The sequence below is a fragment of the Typopeltis vanoorti genome, chromosome 8, assembly GCF_054136105.1.
Source record: "Typopeltis vanoorti isolate ZY-2024b chromosome 8, IOZ_Tvanoo_1.0, whole genome shotgun sequence".
NCBI lineage: Eukaryota > Metazoa > Arthropoda > Arachnida > Uropygi > Thelyphonidae > Typopeltis > Typopeltis vanoorti.
Genome location: NC_143556.1, coordinates 67,169,242 through 67,195,134, shown reverse-complemented (window position 1 = coordinate 67,195,134; position 25,893 = coordinate 67,169,242). Strand labels below are relative to the sequence as shown.

Sequence of the window (25,893 nt, the reverse complement as noted above, 5' to 3'; positions counted from 1 at the left end):
ACTATGTACATGTAGTAATTTTTCTGCATGTCTACGCATGTAAGAAGGGGGAAGAAAGCGGCACAAGCATAAATAACACATTTTTATTCATTTTCATTATGCATTCATGGGCTGTGCTATCCTTTACGGTATGCCACAAACTGCATGCTTTGCAAAAATGTGTTCAAAGGCAGAACGCAGCTGGTCGAGACTGATGTTGCGTATGTGCTGCGTAGTGCTGCTGTCGTTCATCGCTGGCAAGTTATTAGGATGATTCAGATAAACCCTGTCTTTGAGAAATCCCCACAGCCAGCAGTTATGGGGATGTGTGTGGGGGATCAGATCAGGTTAATAAGGCAGCCATACAGTAGGAAACGGACAGCTGTTTTGCTCTATCTTCCGTGAGGTGTTCTCGAAGAACCTCCTGTACGGATTAACCGATGTGTGGTGGGCTCCCCATCCTACATGAAGATGACTGAATTCATGTACTGGCGCTGCTGTAGGTGTGACACAACAAAATTGTTTATGATATTGCGATACCTCTCGGCAGTAACTAAGCAGGTCACAGGTCCCTACTGGCGAGTGTCCTTCAAGAATGGCCCAATGATAGACAAAGCTGCAAACCCGAATTCAAAAGAATTTGTTTGCGGGTTTTACGTGGTCCATAACAGGCAAACCCAGTACCGTCTTATTTCTCATAAAAAAGAACCCGAGTATTATTTTTGACAACACCCAAATTTCTAGACAATCTGAGATTTCTCTTCTTGGAATTACCCTAACATCAAGCCTCTCCTGGCATAAACACATAACAACCATTGCATCCTCAGCTTCTACAAAACTATGATTTCTCTTTCGCTCAAGACGTTACTTCAAATCTGATTCGCTGATACAAATCACAAATGTGCCCAACCATCGAATACTGCTCCCACATATGGGGATGGGGCCCCAAATGCTCCCTCAAAATGCTCGACTCAATACAGGGGAGAGCAATCAGACTTATTAATGACCCATCGCTTACCAACTCACTCTCCCCCCCCCCACTTTCGCACAGACGATCGGTCTCCGCACTATGTGTTTTCTACAAATATTTCCATGGAAAATGTTCATCCGAAATAGCATCAATAATTTCCCACTTATTACTAAACTCGTTGGAACACGTTCAGCTGCTGCTCAACATCCCTACACAGTGCACCTTGAAACCTACAGAACATGTTTCTACTCCTCCTCCTCCTCCTTCATCCCTGTAACTGCTATACTATGGAACAGTCTTCCCTAAGGAATACAATATCTTCTTCTTCTCTCCCATAGTCCTAAATGGACCGTTGGATCATTCATGGCTGGTAGATGATGTTCTTTGTTATCCTCCTCCAATCATCTCGGCCTCTTGTTCTTGATGTCAGTTGAGAAAGGGAGGAATTTGTCCATTTTTTGATGTTGTCAGTCCATTTTAATCGAGATCGGCCCCTAACTCTTGATCCCGGAACGATTCCTTCTAGCGTTTGCTTTGGAATGCCATTAGTTCTCTCCACATGTCCGAACCATTTCATTTGTCTTCTTCTGATGATTGTCAAAATATTTTCCCTTTTTTTCCCGTCTATTAAATGAATCAGTTTCCTAACATTTTCAGTGGTTTCGTGAGCAGTATAGGGAATTCTTAAGAGTCTTCTGTAAGTTTTCATTTCAAAAGACAGAAGTCTCCTCCCATCTTCCCTCAATAAAGTCCAGGCCTCACAACCATACATACAAGAGGATAGAATTCACCAAAGTGTCAATTAGTCTTAGTCTGGTTGTGATTGCTATTCTATTATCTCTCCACAATGGTTTTAACTTTTGTAGGGTTGCCTTAGCAATTCGGTATTTAATGTCGGTTTTGGAGCGACCATCTTGACTCAGCGTGCTTCCTAGATAAGTGAACTTGTTTACATTCTCAATTTGTTTATTGTCGATTTGTATCTTTAATGGTTTAATGTCTGATTCTGAGGTTATCATTGTTTTTGTTTTTTGCAGGTTTATGTATAATCCATTTTTTTTAATCCGAAAATGCGGCTGGTTATCTCTTATAATTCTTCTTCACTTTCTGCCAGAAGATCGATATCGTCTGCAAAACGTAAGTTGTTTATTCTTAGTCCGCGAACTACTATTCCATTGTCATATTCATAAAGAGCTTCATCTATGACATATTCCAGAAAACAATTAAAAAGAAGAGGGGACAAGATGCATCCCTGTCTTACCCCCCCCCATTCTGCCCGAAACGGTTCACTGATGTAATTTTTAATTTCAATTCTCATATCAGATGAGGAGTAAAAAGATTTAATAATCCTAATGATTTATTGTCTATACCATAATATTCTAAAATTTTCCATAATGCCTCATGCCATATTGAGTCAAAAGCTTTTTGAAGGTCTAAAATGTTATGTTCTATGTATTTTTCCCCTATTATGTGTATTGTAAAAATATGGTCGATTGTACTTCTGGACTTCCGGAAACCTACTTGTTCATCTGATAGTCTGCTTTCTATTTTCTTTTCGATTCTTGACAATAATATTTTTAACAGGATTTTGCTTGGATGGCTAATAAGGCTTATTGTTCTATAGTTGCTACATTTATTGCTATTGCACAACTCCTGTTTCAAGGTTATCGTGGAAGGGTAGAAATGCAGAATCTTCCGTAGAATTTTCCACACAGTTGTGTAAGGCACATCCATGTGTCTTGATACAGCATATGCACTGCAGGAACCAACGCTGTTATTCAAGGCCTACTCCAAAACGGCAGTAGCAACTTCATTCACTTGTTGTGAACTGATTGTTTAGCGACCTCTGCAAGATCTAACTCCCAACGATGCCGTTTTTTTCAAAACGACTAATCATTCGTCGCAGAACAAATGGAGGTAGTGGCCTCATCGACATTTGTTCAGGTGACGAAATTAGCGGATTACCGCATCAGCATTGCATTTGTTTAGTAGTATAGCTTCACGAGCAAAGTACGTTGGGGCAAGGTCTGTGCCACCACTGTGGACAGTATTAACAACCAGAATGAAGGGGAAAAAAATCCCGTGTCTATTTTTTAATCCTCCTGGCACCTGCCGAGTTGCGTGATATGCAAATTTCGTGCATTTGGTGGTTACAACGCCCTTGGTAATGAAATACTGCAAAGTTTCGCAGTATTTCGATCATTGGATGGGTTCACAAAGCCTTAAACAGGGATACTTTCATTTTGATCACCCTGTACATATCCCTGGAGCACTTCAAAATTAGTAAGGAAATCTGAATGAGATGAAACTATCTGTTATGACAGGCAGTAAAATACTAGACAGTAAACTGGTTACTCCGTTAAAAAGGATGGAAACTAGTCTCGCCAGGTCCGTACGAAGCTTTTATTCAGATCGCTGTGAATCGAGGGAGGAGGAGGAACCTATAATAATAGTCACTAATTAAATAGGGACCCTTCAATCTTGCTTCAACATGTGCAGAAGAAGATTGTTAATAACTTTTCCATTTTTGAGGACCTTTTTTGTTTTTGTTTTTATTTATTTTATTACTTAGTTTTAGAATGGAGATATAGACTTCCTTATATGATGTAGACCAGATGATGACTATCTGTACAGAAAATATAGATGATGTTAATTTTGAAGCACAAGTGGGGGAGATACATACCGACAACTGAATTAGAAACCTTTATTCAGATGCACGTGAACGTCACATACACAGCGTATATGCAAAATACTTGGTCGTACACGTGCGTCACCACTTGTTCTAAACAGCTTTTTTAAGAATGTGCTGGTTGGTAATAGGAAATAGAGTTGATCACAATGGGAAAAACAAAACGTTTTTCGGAGTTCGATAAAAGGCTTACTTGAAAACAGTAAAGGTGACTGATTTTTCAAAATGTGAGATATCCTAGGTGTTTAATTAGTGGGAAAATAACCATTGCTTGTCTGAGAGGTTTAACTGTGGTCCTAAGACAGTTTGTAGGAATGAGATCGCCGTACTTGTTCTACTTGTGCGGACAAATAGAACTTCCGTGTGCAGCAATTGATCGAAGCATTTAATGAAGGCTATTCCCGATCCATATCTCACCAAACTATGCACAGGGAATTGAAGAGGATCGGTATTGTCAGTCGCATGCCTATATGCAAACTATGATTTCTGCGAAGAACCAGAAAGTTCATCTACAATGCTATTAGGAACACTGGAAGACTGGGAAAAAAGTCATATGGCGGAGCCCAATGAAACAATGAACCAGGCTGCCTTGTAAACACAGCTTAGTTTCTGGAGGTGATGTCATGGTGTGGGACATGTTCTGTTGGTACGGAACCGGTCCCCTAATATTGCTGAAGGTCGGGTGTCCTCCAAGGACTATCTGAACATTGTTGCCAATCAAGTCCATCCTGCAATATTGATTTTTTATCCAGCAGGTGACTGTTGTTTCATGGAATGGACAACAATGCTACTCTTCATCGCGCGAGAATTCTTCAGCACTAGTTCAGTGAGCATGATAGCAGCTTTCACCTTCTTCCCTGGACACCACAAAGCCCAGATCTGAACCCCATTGAGAATGTATGGGTCATATTGGAAAAACAGATTTGGGAGCAAAGTCCTCTTCCATCAAATCTGAGCCAGTTAAAGGACTGTCTGGTGAACGCCTTGTAGTAAGTTCTAGACATAGATGCAATCCACCATCTTTTGGAATCTATACCAAACCGCATGTGTGCTGTAATTCTGGCTAAAGGAGATCCAACACAGTATTAAATAAAAATTTTCCAAGTCAGATGACATATTAGTATACGGAAGATTCACAATTTTTGTGATATGTGAAAGACCAGAGGAGGAATACAGTATACTGTTCGTGGTATAATGTGAACACATTTGTACTAGTCATCTTTGGAGGTTAGTTATTTATTCACATTTGGCGTCCCTAAACGCTTTATGGTCGCTCTCGTACCCCATAGGGTTTTGGGAGTAGCCTTCTTTTAGAAGAAGTGGTAGGGTCGGAGAATCCCTTTCCACACAGAGTTTACTTGGTGGGATTCGAATCCACAACATCTTGGCTGGAGAGTGGACATGCTAATCACTCGGGCAACCAGGACGGCTCTATGAAGGTTGGAGCAGAATAATGATGCAAGAAGATGAGAATTATTATCTTTCGGTAGTGTGTTAGTGCCATCTGGATATAAGAGGGTTTGAAGGGAAAGCAAAGAATAACGTCCAGCGCTCATAGCAAGGGATCAGATATCATGGCACGACTATATTTGTTTAGAGTTTTTTTTTTTTTCCTTTCAAAGTCGGATTTGAATTTGTTAATGTCTCTTTTGCAGCTGTTGTAATTACGCAAGATAGTTTAAAGCTGGTGTTTTTGTTTCGAGACACTTGTGTGTTATTTTTTTTCTTGGGGTGCCTTAATCCCCCCCCCCCACACACACCTCTGAAAATACAGTCTGTACAGTTGGAAATTATGGGTGGAATAGAAGTGAATTGTTTCATTTCAGCATGAATGATTTCAGCAATTTACTCAAAGTAGGTGTTTGAATGAAAAGAATAAAAACAGTAATCCAGTGTGCTGTGTTAAAAAAGATGTATAGGATTCATCCAATTTAATACCCTTATAAAGGCTTTTCTGTTTATCAAAGGTGAGTTAACCAGTCTAACACAAAATTATCAGGGTTTTCCTTCTGATTTATTTATTTATTTTATTTTATTATTATTTTTTTTGCCACCTTCGACGTAGATAATCTAGCCTGAGAACACACGTAGGCATGCATATACTGGTCTCTCTCGGTCTTAGTTACAATTCCTATCAGTGGCCCCCATCTGAAACTAAAGTCAGATCTGCTATTGGTACTAACACTAAAATTTTACATTGAGATTTCTGAATGAGAATATCGTTTCTTTTTCTTTCTTTCAATCTGTTTCCACGCAATCATTAGAATTATTCATGTTCATTTTTCTCTGTCATATGTAGTTACTTTTAATTTCGGTCTTCAGCTTTCTCTCTCTCTCTCTCTCTCTCTCTCTCTCTCTCTCTCTTTCTCCCTCTCTCTCTCTCTCTCTCTAAGAGTTCTTTCTTCCGGTTTTTCATTTCCATAGCTTTATTTTATCTTAATTTTTTAAAACCTAATATATCTTAATCGATTTTTATTCACTTTATCTATGATTTTACATTTTCCTTTCACTTGATAATTATTATTGTTCTTCCTCATCATTTTTTTTTTTTTTTAAATTGAGTGTCATAGAAGCTCAGTCAGTATAGACGAAGACCTTTGGTCGGAAAGACCTCGGTACGATTCCTGTCAGTCACGCGTTTCGACGAAAGGTGAGTTAACCGGTCTCATTACGGAGGTGGAGTTTTTTTTTTCTCCCGGTAAATCGGGTTTTTCATCCCTCAAAACAGGCAAACCGACCCGTGAACACACACGGCTACAGATCATAAAATATACTACGGCAAGGAAGGTAACGGGAAACCACCTTGCTCATAATCATCTCCCTAGTAGGGTAGCATATAGCTTCCCCCACCAGCCCATAATATGATTGATTATGGCTGAGGGAATAGGATAGAAAGAGTAAGGTAAGCCAACATACAGAAACATCACGACATCATTTTCATATATACAGTCCAATCCAAGAGAAGCTTAATTTTTGATTAATATAGTGTCTTAATATCATGATTATAATTATCAGAGATATCTTATTACATCTTAAAACAAAACTTTTAGTCAATAAAATGAGATTTCAAATTAAACGGCATTAAAATTCTTTTTTTATTTTGATTCTTTTATTTTCGTTGTTGGAGCAACGAAACTTTTTATGAGTTTATAACTCTTGTTATTCTTCTTATTATTGTTCGAAATGAATAAAATTCAGAATAATTGGAACTGGAACTCATATAAATTCAATGAAGCACAGTTTCAGTATGATTGATTAATTGTGAAAGCATATTAAGAAAGCGAAATAATATAAATACACTGTAAAAGTGCTCTTTGGAAATGCTGGGGTACCTTAATGTTCATTCTAGTATTTCTTAACACGCACGCCAAATAAATATAGTAGTACTTATTTCTTTAGTAATATAGTACTGTTTATACTTCTCAAGAATATTAGATGATTGCAAGTTCTCGAACAAGTTGTTCTGTACTAACTATTAAGCAAGCATTACTTTCGACACAGCGTTAAGAAAGAGATTTTAAGTGCTATTTTACGTACCTTAATTGTTAATGTTTTATTTCTAGTCTTGGAAAAATGCCATTTTTAGTGCGCACGAATCATTTACAGTTCAACTGCTTTACTGTGCGTGTGTTTGCAAGAACTGTAAGTTTGGTGACCCAAGTTAGAAAAAAAAAAAAAAATAGTCACGCTAGGTGTTTTTACTTCATCCATTATCAAAACTCATTTCTGTATTTAGATACTTAGCATCATCCAATGTTTGTTAACTCTGAATATTTCAACGGTTTTTGTTTTTATTATTTGGTTTTCTACTGACTTTGATTTGATATTGCTACCGCCTTGTGGTCCATAGCTGTGTTCAAGTTAATGGAATATACTCTCGGGTTTATTGCCCCTTATTGCTAACTTATTTTAGATGAACATCACGTTTCACAGTGAAGTTTTTATTGACATTTATAGCAAACTAAACAGAGAGGAAAGAGAATTAAAAGCATCTTTTATTAAATGAATGAAGAAACTGTGAGCTTGCTGATCGCACATTATACTTTTAAGTAAATACAATACGCGTTTATCATTAATCAGTGATCGTTGAATAGTGACTTCATATTTTTTAAAAATGAATTAACAGCTATCCAAAATATGGCTATTAGGCATTTGCAAATGTGTAATATTCCAGTAAATAAGGTTAACACTTATTTCTTTTAGTGTTCTTTTATGGTTTTTGTACATTATTTTTTATTACGCTTTCTCCTTACTCGCCAGTCCTTAAAAGCTTAAAATGACCACCAAAGTGCGGAACACATTATCAGCGACCTTGAACAGGCGTCGTCTGCCGTCACATTCTGAGCTTACACAAAGGGTTGTTTTCAACACAATAGCAGCAAAAACTATTTACAGTAGTTCTCAGTGTTGGTAAATTAGGGAGCAGTAACAGATCGAGAAGGAGGGGTAATCAAGGGTATAACAATTCCCTCCTATCAAGAATTCGAAAAAAACAATATTGTAAATTTAATTTTTTTAATAATGAAAAAGAAAAACTATTTATATGCTATTATGAGAATGCAAGTTGTTAGAATCTGTATTTGACCCAATTGCTCTTTTTTTTTTTCGCTGTTGTTGTTGGTGTTATTTATATTCATTATAATACAATTCAAAATACATGTTATTAATGAAAATTCGAAGTATATTACATTATATTGGCAAAACAAATGTTAAAAATATAATAAATATTTCTCTTTCAATCACCTTTCTTTAATTTCCTCTCCCAAATTAAAGTGGGATCTTCCCCTACTATAGGTCCTCTTCCCTCCCCCCCCCCCCACACACATTTTCCTTCCTTCTTGCCGATGTTGATTTACATTTGAAAGAAAGAAATAATTCGCTATTTACTATTTTTTTTTTATTTAGTGTTCAAAAATAATGCCCCTCTAACACCAAAATTTATTTTTTATGTGCTATATTTCATTGCTTTCTATTATTAATTTCCTGATTGACATTTCTTTTTTTTTTCAGTTTAAAGCCAATTTAATAAGCCAATACGATAATAAAAAAAATGGATTCCATAAAATATTTTATTGCTATTTTATTTTAGTAGAGAACTGTTTATTACATATTTTCGAAGGATTAATATATATATAGTAGAGAGAGAGAGAGATCCCATACACGAGAGGTCGAGGGACTTATAGGCACATTATTGTCGTTGTGGTGCAAATGAGGACTGAGACAGTAATTTCTTGATGTTTTTTTTTTTTTTTTTTGTTGAAAAGTTGCAGGTTGTATTTGTGTTTGGAAATACATCTTGAGGATGGCTGTACCAGAGGACAGAGATGGACAGAATAAAAGGGACGAATAGATGCAGGTTCGGTGTGTTTGTAGTTGCACAGTAAAGGAGTGCATAACGCTCATATTAACAAGTGCAACAGAAAGTGGAGGGATGATGGTTGCCATTTCACTGGAGCGGTGACCATGGAAGTACCTATAGAAAAGACACAGAGCTGAAACTGCTTCTGTGAGATAGAGATTGAAGGGAGTCTGTAAGAGAGGGAGGGATCATTTATGAGCCTAATTGTTCGCTTCTGGATGGCGCCAAGGATTTTAAGGAAAGTTTTGGGGTTAGCACCCCAAACATAGTATTCTAAACAAGAACGGATTTGGGATTTGCATATAGTTAGGAGTTGGTTGGGTAAAAAATAATCAAGTTTTTTGGATGCTGAGGAGGCTATTGATGTGATGTGTTTATGCCAGAAAAGACTGGAGGTAAACGATAGTCTATTATTAAAATATATCGATAGTAAAACGATATATTTTAGGCAAAAATATTTGATCTTGTTTGGTGATTTGTGTATTAATGAGGTAAGGGTAGGTGAGCTGAGATCTCTTTTGCGCGAGAAAAGGTATCGTTTACCTCCAGTCTTTGGATTTGCATTCTAAGACTGTTTTTTTTTGGGGGGGGGGGGGGCATTGGACATAACAAGGTTGTCCTCTCCCCATTGATGGACAGTATGTTGATCGTTTTAGGCACTAGTTGTAGATGATCTCTTGTAACCTTGGATGTCAGAGTGCTGCATGGTTTTATAAATTAGTAGGATAACTAGAGAGTACTATCGTCTGAAAAGCTGTGGATATTATTAGTAGTTATTGTAAGTGGATCATTTATGTACAGGATAAGGAGAGTGAATGAGAAGACAGCGCCTTGAGCACTCCAGCATCGGTGGTGAAGCTCGAAGAGAGAGAGAGAGAGGGAGGGAGGGAGGGAGAGAAAACTATCTGTCATGACTCCAAGAGAATCACCAGAACCGGCTACCCAGTAACACAGGTGACCAAAGGGTGGCAGCTTGTTTAGTAAGCCTCGACTCGATGCCACAAACAGTCGAAAGCTTTGGAAATGTCAAGGAGGACAGCACAAGTTTATTCGAACTTTTCCATTGTACGTGTCCAGTGGTGGATGATGTAAGCTACAAGGTCGGCTATGGATCTTGAATGGCGGAATCCGTACTGGGGTTCGGTGATTAACTCGTGGGTCTTTAAATAGTGGACGAATTAGCTATTGATAATTCTCCATTATTTTGGATTGCACAGAAGTGATGGCAATTGATTGGTAGCTTGACAGTAGACATCTCTCACCTTTTTGAGAATAGGATGGATGAGATTGCTTCCATGCATTGGAATAAGTACCTGATATGTATAATAAATTATAGACGCGATGCAGGACGGGTGTTAGTTCTGGAGCATAATGCTTGAGAACAACTGAGGAGATGCCATTAGGACGAGAAGTCGTTTTAGTGTCTAAGTTATTTAGTAGTTTTCTGATGACTTTTTGTCGAAAAACTATTGGAGGCATACGGTGTTTGGATTCCGGTATGGTAGGAGATGATTTCCCTTGATCATCTATGCAGGAGTTTGAGAAAAAGAGTGATGCCAGGAGGTCAGATTTATTTTTGGGTGAAGTTACAGTGGTGCCATGGGAATGAGAGAGAGAGAGAAAGAGAGAGGTGGAAGTGTAGAAGAGCAGAAGATGCATCCAACGGACTTAACAAGCACTGCTTTCATTTGGACAGGAGGCAGATTTTCTGCTGATGGCTTCAATGAATTCAGATTTGGATCTACTGATGACTGATTTGCATATGTTGCATGTTTTGGTATAGGCAGGGTATGAAGCTGGAATTCTTGATGATAGCATTACTTAAGTAATAAATGCAAATAAACGGATTTTGTTTCAGAAAATCTAAAAATTAAATTGAATAACAAATTATTGAAAAAATAAATAAATTGGTAAGTGGATTGCTGAGACAAGAGGATCTGATGTGCTAACCGCGTGTGTTCTCTGTCATCCTATCTACGTATGATATCGGCTAACTCATTTCGATTGAACGGCCATTAAAAAAAATTTCTCGAGCCCTAAATTGGGATTTAGTCCCAGTCTTTCTAACCCAAGAGTTCTTCGGATTGAACTATGGAGACAAAATTTCTCTTACGGCATAAATATTGACATTTTTATTGCATGAATATCGAACACTTATCTATTTACATAAAGCTTGGAGAATAAACTCAGTATAGTTTTGATGAATTATGTTATTAATAAGTATACCAAAGAAATTAAAGTTTTTAAAACAAGTTTACTGTTTGTTAATCGTGTGTGTGTGTGTGTGTGTGTGTGTGTGTGTGTGTGTGTGTGTGTGTGTGTGTGTGTGTGTGTGTGTGTGTGTGTGTGTGTGTGTGTGTGTGTGTGAGAGAGAGAGAGAGAGAGAGAGAGCTTCTAGTTCGTACGCTTGATACACACACACACACACACACACACACATATACGTGTGTATACACACACACACTGATTGATTTTAAGTAGTTTAACTGGTTGGTTGAGATGTTAACTGGAAAAAAAAAGAAAGTCAGACAGAAATAATTTTCCTTCTGTAGAACTTTAACATGGAAAAAGAAGTACCAATAGTTTTAATTTTAACATAATCTTTCCCGGTTAATATGACATTTAATGAATTATTGCTAATTAGATGGGGTACACTAATGTTTCTTTTGAAGAAAGGGAATGGCATCTTCCCTTACCGATTTTAGTTGGTCATAAGTTTTGTGCTTATGCAGCACAATCGTAACGATGACTCACTCTGGTTGAAAATACCTTAGGTTTGAATTTTGTTCTCCCTTCTGTAAAACAGACAAGCTACCCGAGAACACACCACATTGATAGAACACATGAACACATGTGATAGAGATGGTATTAAGTTGTATAATTAACAAAATTAAGTATATAATGAGCCAAATTACTTGGCCATAACAAACCATTGAGTCTAATGCGGAAATGAAATATGATATGAATGAAATGTTGATTCCTACAGTGAATTATGTTTGGAATTGCACTACATAAATTTTGTCATTCTCAAGAAAGAATATTGTGCTTCTCATAAAAGATTTTCAACAACTATTTTGATGGTTATCACCATCTCTTCAGAATATTTTCCGTGATCACAACTGCTGAATGAAAGAAAAATGAAAAACCTATACAAAACATCCTACTTATCAGGTTATGAGTAATAACAACAATAACCATGAAAAAACAAAACAAAACAATAATACTATTAGTGGAAGAACTCTCTCTCGAACGAGCATTCTTTGCAAATTTAAACGGCTTTTGTCGTGATGATCCTTCAGACCATGCATTGCATCCAAAATCTTGTTGTCCAAGTAAACATAGGTTACATAAACCTAATTGTAACTGTTGCTACATAAAGAGTTAATACTGTTTGTGTTTTAGGAGTTGGGAGGGGGGGGGTAGATTCCAAGATAAAAGTCCTAGTATCCTCAGTATGAAGTCGGCTAACTCATTTTCAGTGGAAATTTTCTTATAAATATTTCTTAGAAGGCTTTTTTTTTGTAATATCTTACACTAATTCACTGAATTTTCCTCTGCTGTGTTCCGTTATTAAAAACAACAAACACATCACATTTATGTCCTATTTATGTCCTAACTCATTTTCAGTGGAAATTTTCTTATAAATATTTCTTAGAGGAACTTTTTAGGCTTTTTTTTTGTAAATATCTTACACTAATTCACTGAATTTTCCTCTGCTGTGTTCCGTTATTAAAAACAACAAACACATCACATTTATGTCCTAGTTTATAATACATGGAGGAACAATGAAGGAAGAAGGGGTATTGAAGGAAAAAAAAAAACAAAAAAACTGAACAGATATGTTCTTTAATTTCTAATGCATCGTTCATATTCTGGTAAATATAAAATCATTCCATAAACATTAAGGGTACCTAACATTTACTGATATTTACGAGTACTTACTTCATAGCCTCTTTGTTATTAAAAGAGTTTTTTCTTTTCATAACATATATTTGACCTCTACCTGCATGACAAAAACAGGAAGGAAAAATTGCAACTGAAAATAAAAAGTCATTTAGCTTATCAAAATTTCAAACGCGTATTGAATAAGAATCTTTTAGAATAGAGATATAAAAGATTGTTCTGTGAGGCAGTTTATTTATGCATTAGTATAAATAAACTCCTTCATATTTATCATCAAATAAAGATTCACGTTACACGATGGCTTAGAAAGGCAAAAGAAAATATTTTAAAGGAATATATTAGTATCTCTTAAAATAACCGAAAATACTTAGGTCAATGCCTGCTCTAAAAATTAAGCTTGGTCAATGCAATGCTACTAATAATGTTATGCGTAACAGATAAGTTTTTAATATTTATTATTCGTTCTTTTTAAAAATTCTCTCCGGTCCATTTTAAGCTGAATAAGGTTAAAATAACTGAAAACATGAGGTTAATAGCATGAAATGCATCGTTCGCGAGGGGGTTAGGATTGACTAGCTGAAGAGAGTCTCTTTCCTAATAAAACCGCGAAAGAGTATCACAGGGATGTCACACAACCACACCATCAGTTGCTAGACGGCAAGACGATTGGAAACATTGTCCTGCATGGTGAAGTCTTAATCCGATTTCTGAATGTTAAGAATATGCCTGATAGATATTGGAAGACATTTATCAACAGCCAGTAAAATATACGGAACAAACGTCTTGACGTTGGTGTAAGAATGTCATTACCCAAAGGTATATAAGTAGTGTGCAATGCATTGTTTCATGACCATCTAGACTACAAGAAAACTTGTACCAAAGCAACTCATGGATGTTTATGAATTTCTTCGAAAGCTCTCTCTCTCTCTCTCTCTCTCTAATGTATTCACAAGAACGCCTTCGGACACAATACTAACTCCAAAGACGAGCAGCTTCAGCGTTGCAATACAAAATTGGAAGATTCCGCACAGTTCTAATCTTGATATTTCCAATCAATTTAAAACCACTTAAGTTGCAGTTGGTTGGCAAGAGATTTGCGATCGACGGCAATGTGCACCACACTGTTCTTCTCGGTTAAAGACACTTGAATGATATGCGGAAAAATGAGTGTGTGTGTGTGTGTGTGTGTGTGTGTGTGTGTGTGCGCGCGCACGAAAGTCAAAGTATATGTCATACATACATTTATACGAGATCTGTATTATGCCTCTTGTACACTCCAAGTGTCTTCTAGAGCAGTGCTTCCCAAACTTCTGGATGTCAGGGCCCCCTTTGCAAAAATTAAAATATTTCACGGCCCCCCTCGAAAAAAAATCGTAATAGAGATATATTATTATAATATTTATTGTATTTATATTATACAAAACATACACAGCGAATATTGCAAAAATCAAATGCATATATTACATTTTTTGCTTCTTACCGTTTGGTTCTGAAGACGATGTGGGCTGTTCTGGTAAAATATGAAATACTGTCCTTTTTTTTTTTTGAGTCTGTTTCTGCTTCTTCTGGTTGTTCGCGGGAATTTATTTTATTTTATTTTTTATCAGCCACTTATCCATCTCAGGGTTAAATTTTTTAACGTAGAATAGATCAAATAATATCACCACTTACCGATACTGACACACCACAGACTAACAACATGAAATTAGTGAATATTACCTGAATAAGGGAATCCCCGGACCAGGAACATGCTTCTCTTTTGTGACTTTTCTCCCTGTACGGTAATTAAGCCTAACGCGAAACAGACAGCAAAGGCAGATTATTAAAACGTGCATATGATTGGTGCGATATTAACAAAAGATCGCGCGACCGAAAGATAAAAGCATAGCTGACAATTGAGTTGAAATGCTAACTCTCTTTAACCGAATTCCATATGTGAAACTGCCATAACATTCATTATATATATATATTACTTAGTTTTAACACTTTTACGAATTTTAACACGTTCGGTTGAATTTTATTGCTGCCTTGCGACATCGAACTCACACACATCTAATTAATAACAATAGTTTTTAGTTAGATACTGTGTTTGCCCATGCAACATATGGTTTTGTTTCAGTCTATACAGCATAGTTTCTGTATGAGGGGACATGTGACTCATTAATTAGTGTGTTTTTATCCCAGTTGTCTCTAATTGGCACTATTTGTTGAGAAATATATTACACAGACTCCTCATACCTTATTCACTGGCATAATAAAAGTACTTGTTTTTATTGCCTCTGCAGTATAGTGTCTATTAGGGAGGGGTGTTGTTTACCACTGCAAGCGAGTCACTATCTCCCCACACGAACTTGTTTAAGCTTTTTTTCATGTGTGAAGTATATGCGAAACTTTTATTGGTAACAGAAAACTAGCTCGGATGACAGTGATAATATAAAACGAGTTTTAATATGTATATAAAGTCAATATCCATAGTCCCTGATTACGAACGCATGCGTGATGAAAGGGACAGGAAGATTTGGAGCTTCCCTGGAGAGCATTCGAAGTAAATACAATTAACCACTGCTTTGAAATCAAACATATGAATAAGCAATATTTACTAATATTCATTAAGCGCCGAAATACGCAGGAAGCAAAGTTTGTGAATTTTCCATTAAAATATAAAAAATAACAAAAAATAAATAAAAAATAATAAAAATTAAAAACGTTATTTTTAAAATAAAAAAATCAGCTTAGTCTTAAAACATTTTAAATTTGTTTTCATTATTTCACGGCCCCCCTCAACAAAACCTACGGCCCCAAGGGGGCCGCGGCCCACAGTTTGGGAAGCGCTGTTCTAGAGCACGCGTATATATTTTTGATAACCAAAAGGAATATAACTAGTTTTCTGCGAAAAGGCGTAATCAAATTATTTGAGAAACTTTTCTAGGATTGTCGAAATCTTATTAGTAAAATTCATGACGTACGTTCATGAATTTTACCTAAAAATTAAAAACTAAATTTTACAAGAGATCAGCAGGTAAAAATTCGGATCTCTTGTAAAGTTAAGTTTTTAGTTTAGATGAGCAATTATTTCTAAAGCGTAGGTGTTAGTAATGGATATCCATTATAGAATAGAGTCTGTCTGCGTGTCTGTCTTTAGTTTCAGTTTTAATGCTTACTTTTTTGTTTTTGTTCCAATTGTTCCAATTGGTTTTTTTTGGGGTTGAATTCAGTAGTGGTATACTTAGTATATATTTTTTTGTTTGTTTGTTTTTGATTTTCATCGATCCACTGACAAACCATTATCACCACCACAAATAAAGTGATTGGTTGTAAAGTTATACTGAATGCAGGAAATCTACTTCTTTCTGTATACCAAAGTAATTTAAGAGTATGTTGAATGATAGTGATTGATTTCTCCTGCATTAGCACTTTTCATAGAGAATTTGAAAATAAAAGAACAGAAAACCACAACACAAAACTAAAATGCTATTTTTGGTTCGGAAATTGTGACATTTCGGCAAGGGAGATCTTTAATTTCCTAAATGATGAAAGGAAAGGATCCATTAAATTCATGATGATGCAAGTCAAGAAAGATAACTTCCTCTTTATGGATTTGAGGAATAGCCAGGAAAGGCTAAGTATAATTTTTAATCTCTATAAAGAAAATGTACTAATCGATATGTGCAGGTGGAATCACTCCGCTAAGCATTACATAAAAGTAGGAACGAATACTTAGAATCCTAAAATATCGGTGAGTAGAAACAAATCAGCATTAAATAGAAACTAAATAAAACTGATTGAGACTCTGATTCTAAATGTAACATCTAGCACTTTCTAAATAAACTACTGTTTCGAAACAAAATACGCTTAAACTGGAAAAGAATTTTACATGAATTATCATTCTTGTAAAATTGTAAAATCTGAACTTTATCATTCTAATGATCAATAGCTTTACTCTCTACCACCTAGAATGTCTACTTGGAATGGGATGCGACGCGAGGTATACGTTTATAAGGATTTCAAAAGAAAATGAGTTATTGGTTTTATTCACCACTTAAAACACAACTTATATACTGGAGAATACAAGAATTTCGCATAATATGCATTCTTCATGGTCTGAACGTTTTCTGCATTATTCTAATCAGCAGTAACATCAGAAAGGCAATTGTTAAGTAGTATGAATCCGCAAAGGATTTCGATGAAATGTACTGTCACAGATTCCCCTCTTTAGATATTAATGGACTTGAACGTGATGCACACAGAAGCGTTGATGTTTGAACCACACACACACACACACACACACACACACACACACACACACACACACACACACACACACACACACACACACACACACACACACACACACACACACACACACACACACAGTTACCATCCTCAGCCTCAAAAATAACTAGGATTTCTTTTTCGCTCAAGATGTTACTTCACCCCCGAACAGCTACTAACATTATACAAATCACAAATCCGCCCAGCTATTGAATACTGCTCCCACATATGGGGCGGGACCCCTAAAAGTTCTCTCAAAATGCTCGACTCAATGCAGAGGAGAGCAATTAGACTTATCAATGATCCATCCCTTACCAACTCTCTCTCTCTCCCCACTTTCACACAGACGTATGGTCTCTGCAGTATGTATATTCTACAAATATTTCCATGGGAATTGCTCATCCGAAATAACATCAATAATTCCTCCGCTCAGTACAAAGCTCATTGGAACACCTGCAGCTGCTGCTGCACAACATCCCTTCACAGTACACCTAGAAACAAACAGAACAAGTTCCTTTTCCTCTTCCTTCATCCCTGCAACTGCTGCACTGTGGAACAGTCTCCCACCTGCCGTGTTTCCCAAGGAATACAATTTAAAGTCATTCAAATCAAATGTAAACACATTCCTCCTTTCCCAACCCACTACCCATACACGGTACTAATGTACTATAGGTTGGCCAATCAACCCTCCCTGTGTATGGGCTCAACATAAAAAAAAAAAAAAACTGGGTTCGATTCCCGTCCATGACGTGAGGAACCTTTATCTGGTTTCTTTCGACTAAAGGTGAGTAAATCGGTCTCATACGGAGGTGGAAGGTTTTTTTCTCCCGGTAACCTGAGTTTTTCGTCAAAACAGACAAACCGGTCCCGTGAACACACACGGCTACAGTCATAAATACTTATGGCAAGGAAGGCAATGGTTTCCACCTTGCTTAATAATCATCTCCTTAGTAATCAAGTTCAACCCTCTCAAAAGAGAGGAGGTCACGATTAGGATACAAGCAAAATCAGAAGCAAAGCATTGTATAAAAGAGCTGAAAAAGTTGGTCTTAAAATAAATATGAATAAAACAAAAGTTCTTAAATTGAACAACAAATGTCAGAAAGAAATTAAAACTGACCAAGAATTTTACATACTTGGGGACTAATATAGATACCGAACGGTGGAACTGTAAAGGATATAACACAAAGATTGACAAAGTATATACTGTTTTAGAAGACTGAATAATATATGGAAAACCTCCAAATATTATAATAAAACCAAAATGAAGATTTCGCGTAGCATTGTAAAGGTCTGTTGTTATATGGATCAGAGGGACATAGAAATTGACAAAGAAACAGGGAGTTATATTAAATAGTTTTTCAAACAAAGTGTCTGTGTATAGTATTAAAATATTTTGTCCTTAACGTATAGCAAATGATAAATTATATAAACAGAAAGAACAAAAAAATATCACCGGTGAAATAAAAAGATGCAGATGGAAATGAATTGGACATGTACTGACAATGGACAGAGAAGATATACCAATGGCAACTGTAGCATGAATCCCAGAAGGAAAAAGTAAAGGGGACAGGTCTAAACCAACTTGGCTGGTTGGGAGAGCTGGAGAGTAGCAGAATTAATTGCCAAAGACAGGGTTATTGGAGAAGAGAGATCCCGGCCTTGTGTACCACGGGACACAAAGAAGATAGATAAGGAGGTATTCGGTTTCGTCATGACAAAAAATGTTTAGAGAAGAAAATCCAAAACCAAGAATTAGTGCATCGTGATAACTTCCATGTCATTCACCAATAGAAGAAAGACAACCGAGTAGAGGACCTTTTTCTCGCTTTATTATTATAATTTTTTCACAGCATATTCCAGAATTATTCGACGTTTGGAATTGGAGTATTTTCTTATGAAAGAAAATAACTTTTAACTCCGTCAACAGAATCGACAGTAGAACTCCCACGAGAACATTCAATAAACACTAGTTAGGATTAGGAACATGAGGTGGCGGCAGTTGCTCGCCATATCTCGTCATGTTCCGTTTATTCACATCGACTAATTCATATTCATCTCCAGCAGAAAGAATACCATTTACTCTGTTTAGAGAATAAAAAGGCACTAGAAGCGTTAGTTTTTTATCTGTTATTATTATTTTTATGTTTATTTTTCACAGAGTAAAGAAAAAGTCTTCTAGTATCTTGCATTGACTTTTCTTGTTAAAGTAACTTCAATGTAATCACTTAACGGACAGAAAAAATTAACCTCAGCATATTTAAATATAGAATTTAACTTCTTCCTTGATGGTATCTCCACTTTAAAGTGGTAAAGAGGATTGCATGCTACATCAACGACCTCAAGAGTTATGTCAGCGGTAGTTAAACTACTTGTAAGGCCTCCCTCGCTGGACAGTTCAAGAAGTAGGTAATAGATTAAGAAAGATGCACTAACACTCCAGGTTGGAGCGTTTAGTGCAAGGCGATGTTTAGTGTATTTTTACCAAATAAAAATATCTATAACTCAGAAGCTTCAAGCAGAAAATTCATCTGATAAAAATAACGGAGTACCACCAGTAAAGAAAGGAAAAATATAAAATATTAGGAATCTTAGACATTCTAAAAGTAGTTGCTGGAGTGTAGGGTGTATGATGACAAAGGAATTGGAATTAGGAAAACAACTAAAAAAATTAATATTGCAGTGATTACAGAAACAAAAAAAAAAGATTAAAGAGAACTAAATATATATAGATGATTGTATGATGTTATATAGCGGAGTAGACTGACATCAGAGCTTTGAGTGGAGTGAACATTGAAAAATCGAAAAATAAAATTCAACATTCACTTTTGTAAATAGGCAAACTGACCCCGTGAAAACACAGGGATTTACAGCCATGAATACTTACTACAATATGTAGAAGAGATAGGGTCCTCACCGCATGTCGTTACGCCCGCAGTTAACTATGAGTGCCATCATGGTGGTCAACCTCCTAGCTCACCTTTAGTCGGAAGGACCTGATAAAGGTTCGCGTCATGGACGGAAATTGAACCCAGGTCTTTCCTACCAAAAAGCTTCGTCTATACCGACTGAGCTACGCAGACTCCATAAATATCTACAAAAACATCTAAATAATGATTATAGAGAAGGCAAGAAAAATTGCTATATATTGATAGCCAGGGTTCATTAGTGCTAAAAGCAATAATCCGACCAGAATTGTTATTGATATATATTAAGAAATAATAATGGTCAAGAACTATTAGACGTTTGCAAATTTAATAATTTTAAAATACAGTATATACTAATTTTTTTTCTAAAAAAAAAAAAGAATATAATAAATATACTTGGAATGGTGGTAGGCGAACGAGATCTGTTATTGACTATATCATTGCTAATCGATTTTACTAGCTCCACTTGTAAGAGATGTACATGTTAACAGAAAATCTTTACATGTCATTATGTAGTAGTTTCTAAAATAGAAATACTGATCTAACAAAATGTAAAACGAAATAAATAAGAAAAACTAAGAAATATGGTTAAAAAAAAGCATACGAAATATATTTATTACATGAAGAAAGCATTTGAATATATCAATGGCCATTAACAGTTTACCTAAAAGAAGCTAAAATCATTGACGATATAGAAGAAGAAGAAGGCAAATATTTTATGTGGGTTTAGTAGTTTTAGTCTCAGTTTCAAATCACACTGGCCATTGTGCCATTATTTGCATAAGAGAATGATGCTCTCTCTCTCTCTCTCTCTCTCTCTCTCTCTCTCTCTCTCTATCACTCTCACTCTGCAACATATCAAGAGTTTCATCGTAATAGTACATCGCTTCTCCAACCTTTACTTTAAAGAACATGAATAATAATAAAAACAATGAAAGGACGATTGCCCATGGATGAAAGAAATCCTTCCAGACTCTTTCAAATCCATTTACACACACATAAACGAGAGAGAGAGAGAGAGAGAGACTTAACAGACGCACATGCTTTAATAAAAATTACTTCATTTACAGTTTTTTAATTCCAACCTTCTAATCCAACACAAAGATTATCAACTGAAAACATTAAAGTTAAATTGTCATTGATCTGAACTTTCCAAATTACAAATCGCACACACACACGCACAACGAATCTATCAAAACGATGCAATGGCAGAATTCGTTCATCAGGATCTTTCATGGCAATGATTGATTAATATGATTTCTTCTTCTTCTCTCCTACTTCTAAATTCAACAAACCGCTGTAGATCCTTGGACTTTCTGTCCTTGAATCTTCATTCTGTTTTCATCTATTTTAAAGGACTGAAGTATTCGTAATTCTTTAGATTTATTCATTTATAACTGGACTATTTGAGAATCACAGTACGATGCGTCAACAAAATGTGAAAAAAAAAAAAGACTGATAATTTAATAAAGAAATCTTTATTAAAACATTATGTTAATTATGCGTTTTATATTTATATTCCATCCCATTTTTCCTTTCGTGTTAGACTCAACAGCCTCACAGGCAAGTAATTTGACTTTTTTTAGAAACCTGATTATGTTTATTTTATGATAGGGCGATCAATCCAATCCTCCCTCTCTCTCTCTCTCTGATAAGACAGTAAATTACGTATATTCTTCTGGCCAGTTTGCCTCTTTTATGGGTTGAAAAACACGAGTTCTGGGGTAAAAAAAACCTTCCGCATTCTTCTGAGACCGGCTAACTGAACTTCACTTGAAAAGTCAATAATAATAAAGTTCTTCATGTCTTAGACGAACCCAGGTTTTTCCGAAAAAAGCGCATTGTCGATACCGACTGAGCTGAGGAGGCTCTGATATTTACTTTTTTTTTATAAAATTAATACGGTCAGTGTGCAAATAATAAATAACAATTTATTATTGAAAACATCAATAGATTTAATTTGTCCCACAGTAACTGGGAAATAAGACTACCGCAAATCCCATATCTTCTCTCTAAAAAGAATGTTTTATACACGTTTTACTGAATTGCTTATAACTTAATTTGGTAATCAATATTTTAAATTAAGTTTCATTGATTATAAACTTGTATTGTATAATATAATTCTCAATATTAAAATATGAGCCATGAAGAAAGTATGCTGCTACTTCCATTTCAGCTGACATACTTTTATCAATCGACAAGGGGTCGATTGATATAATGCGTGACTTTCATGTAATAAGAAAGTGACATGCCGGTAATAGATGGGCTTTTGAATATAATGGACTGCAAACAGAAATTTTCATAAGCTAGAGCTAGAAATATCTCTCACACTTGTTTAAATTATATTTTGTTTGTTCCATCAGTCTAATGAAGAATGCACTTGTCATGTATCGGTTGTAGGTTATAAATAGGATAATAATAGTAATTTCATCTATATGTAAATATCTCTCTCCAAGAGATGTTTTTGTATCGTAGTGTTCTTGTATATGTAAAAAAACACTACATAAATATAAACACTGCAAAGAGGGGAAAGTGTGTTATTTTTGTCTATTTTTTATTTTTTTAAAATTATTTTTAACTAATAATTATCCTAAATAATCATTTAAAGTAGAAAATCAAATACATTATATCTCTAAACCTGTCCACTATATAATTATAAGAAAACTTTTTGCTATAGATAATACCACGAAAACCATATTCTTAGCTAAAAAATTTTCCCTACTCTCAAATATTCTGCAATCATCACTTTACCACTTCTCCAGAATCAATATCCACTTATTTCCTCCTGTGTTAAAATCGAAAGTTTCTCGCGGTTTATTCGTTACAGTTGCGAAATATCTGTTTGTTTGTTCGTTTTTTATATAATATTACATCACCCAACTTCAATACACTAACATGTTAATTCATCGATCACCATATGACGAGACAGAGATTTTTTTTTTTTTTTGTTCGTGTGCCACACAAGAAGCATATTATTATTATTGCTTCTTATGACGCATTATTGATTTTTCCATCCTCGTTCAGGGTGCACAGGGTGACATAATCGTTTTATACATTTTAAGATTTTGACGTCATTCCATTATTGATGATTATTTTATATGCTTTCTCTCTAATAATAATAATAATCTGCAATGCCATTCAGCCATCGAATAATTCTCCCAGTGAATGTTACCGATGGTCGCCGGTAATCTCGCACTCATAATTATTGCCTTTTCGTATGCAAGGGTGAGATTAATTATACTCTTTTTGCCGTTATTTATGACGAGATCAATGACGGGATCAGTTATTTTCATTAAAAATTAAACTGTCAATAATTAAAGAAGAAGAAAAAGAGAATGAATAAATTTGGGAGAGATCTTCGCCCAGCAGCGGGATGCAACAGAATCGACATCATTAAGTTATTTAGCGATCTTATTAAGGTTTTCCATATGTCAGGCAGGATCATTCCTTGATTTCTGTTTAGGTTGCTTTCAGAACGGAGAACTACTGTGGCTTCTTTGAAATTGCGACACCGGAAATTTTCTTCTAGATAAGGAATGGAACTTTTGTCCCATTCAGTAGCGTGGCTTGTTGAAGAAGTGGAGGGCTAATCCAGAACTATGTATTCTGTTGTTTTTAACATCCCATACGTGTTCCTTTTTTTTTTTCTTATTTCAAGACTTCTTGATATCTGACCTATGTAGTTTAGACCACAAGAGCAAAGGATGTTGTATACTCCAGCATATTTGAAGAAGGCATTGCTGCCTTTTGGTGACCTTAATATGTTTCGGATCGTCTTGATTGGTTTGAAAGTTACTCTAATTTCAAAAGGTTTGAAGAGTGTTGCAATCTTTTTTGACACTGTTCCTGCATAAGGGATGGCAATTGAGGATTTATATTGAGTCTTGATTGTTGTTGTGGTTGCTATAAAGAATCTTTTTAATTAAATTTCTTGGATGGCTGTTGTTTACCAGGATCTCTAATATATGAGTTAATTCGTCATGGGGGAGTAGAGGGACTCCATTTTTGTGAACTTTAGGAGAACCGTATAATCTCGATGTCACTGGGTGCAACGACTTCAATCTCCGTTGTAGATTCTATAGACCAACTATTCATATTACATAATAAATTATTAGTGGCCTCTGTTTTTTTTTCATGTAAGGTCTGAGTCTAATATCCAATAAGTTGATGTATCTGAGAGTAACCCTGTGATCTTAGCTATGAGGCCTTTACTGTTGAGGATAATCGTCGAGTTTCCTTTGTCTGACTTTAAAATGATGATTTATTTGTCCTTCTTCAAGTTGGAGAGAGAGAGAGAGAGCTCTCTTTTCTGAAGGTGTTATATTTTGGTTTGGTTTGGTGGTCTTGACGACGAAAGGATAACAGCGCTCTTTAATCTAATATCATTGGCTATTGTTTCGGACAAAGACGAGAGTGCTGTCTCTATGTTGTAAATAATGTCGACCTTTGGAATATGGTTAGATGCGATAGCAAAATTGGTGGCTCAAAAATAGAGCCACCAGCATCATATCAGAAAACGAAAGACCTCCAGGACGAATTAACTCATATATCACAGACCCTGGTAAACAACAGCTAGCCAAGAAATATAATTTAAAAGATTCTTCATAGCAATCCCACACAACAACAATCTGCCAAGACACAATATAAATCCTGAATTGCCATCCCTTATGAAAGAACAATGTCAAAAAAGATTGCAACACTCTTCAAACCTTTTGAAATTAGAGTAACTTTCAAACCGATCAAGACGATCCGAAACATATTAAGGTCACCAAAAGGCAGCAATGCCTTCTTCAAATATGCTGGAGTATACAACATCCCTTGCTCTTGTATACTACTAGCATATTTGATGTCTGACCTATGTAGTCTAAACTACATAGGTCAGACATCAAGAAGTCTTGAAATAAGAAAAAAAAGGAACACGTAAGGGATGTTAAAAACAACAGAATACATAGTTCTGGATTTTCTTCAACTTCTTCAACACTACTGAATGGGACAAAAGTTCCATGCCTTATCTAGAAGAAAATTTCCGGTGTCGCAATTTCAAAGAAGCCACAGTGGTTCTCCGTTCTGAAAGCAGCCGAAACCTTAAGTTATTTATTCTGTTTATAAATCATTCAGATCTGCTTCTAATAAGTATAGTGGAAAAGTATGTTTCATTAAAACTGCCAAGTTTATGCTGCTTTCATTTCCATTTCTATTTCTATTCTACCCTTTGAGTTTTGAACAATAATTACCTAGATTTCATTGACCTTTGTTTTGAGTTTGTTGTGGGGGCTGGTTTTAGGGAGCGGTTGCGATTTTTGTGTTGTGATACAGGTTTTTGTGAATATCTTATCTGTTATCTCATAATTATGCATTTTTCTGCAAGTATTTATTTGCCGTTGTTCATAGTTTTTTCATAGAATAATTTTTTCATTCTTAGAAATGGGAATTCATAATCTTCTAATTAACACTGATTTAAACAAGCAATGAAATACTTGTTTCGCGACACGATTCATTATCAGAATAGTTGAAACTAGAGTACGTATATATATATATATATATACTTAGACGTAACTTTGTTTTGCCCAATTAAAATGCCATTTAAATGGTCCAGATTTAATAGTGACTCCAAAAGACCAAATTTTATTAACTACCATCAAGTCAGCGATGATTTATTATTATAATTTCGAACTGTTGTGAAAACAAATAAAAACCAACACAATGAAAACATTACACTAAAAATAAAAACCTTCCTAATGAGTCTTAGGTCTAATAAATTGAAAATTACTGTAATACAATGTATACATTTTTT

The 25,893-nt window shown here is 35.6% G+C and overlaps 2 protein-coding genes across 10 annotated transcripts in view; one reads left to right on the top strand and one right to left on the bottom strand.

Moving 5' to 3' along the window:
• LOC150104068 (USP6 N-terminal-like protein) overlaps window positions 1-25,893 on the top strand; it is a 615,889-nt gene that overhangs the window by 124,915 nt on the left and 465,081 nt on the right. For 3 of the 9 annotated variants that reach the window (XM_090397263.1, XM_090397259.1, XM_090397261.1), the window contains one exon: window positions 1,987-2,086. The exons of the other annotated variants lie outside the window; for them this stretch is intronic. The gene's annotated coding sequence lies outside the window, so the exon portion shown is untranslated. The remainder of the gene's footprint in view (window positions 1-1,986; window positions 2,087-25,893) is intronic. 9 annotated transcript variants of the gene reach the window in all.
• LOC150104069 (anoctamin-4) overlaps window positions 1-25,893 on the bottom strand; it is a 201,312-nt gene that overhangs the window by 161,614 nt on the left and 13,805 nt on the right. The gene's annotated exons all lie outside the window — the stretch shown is intronic.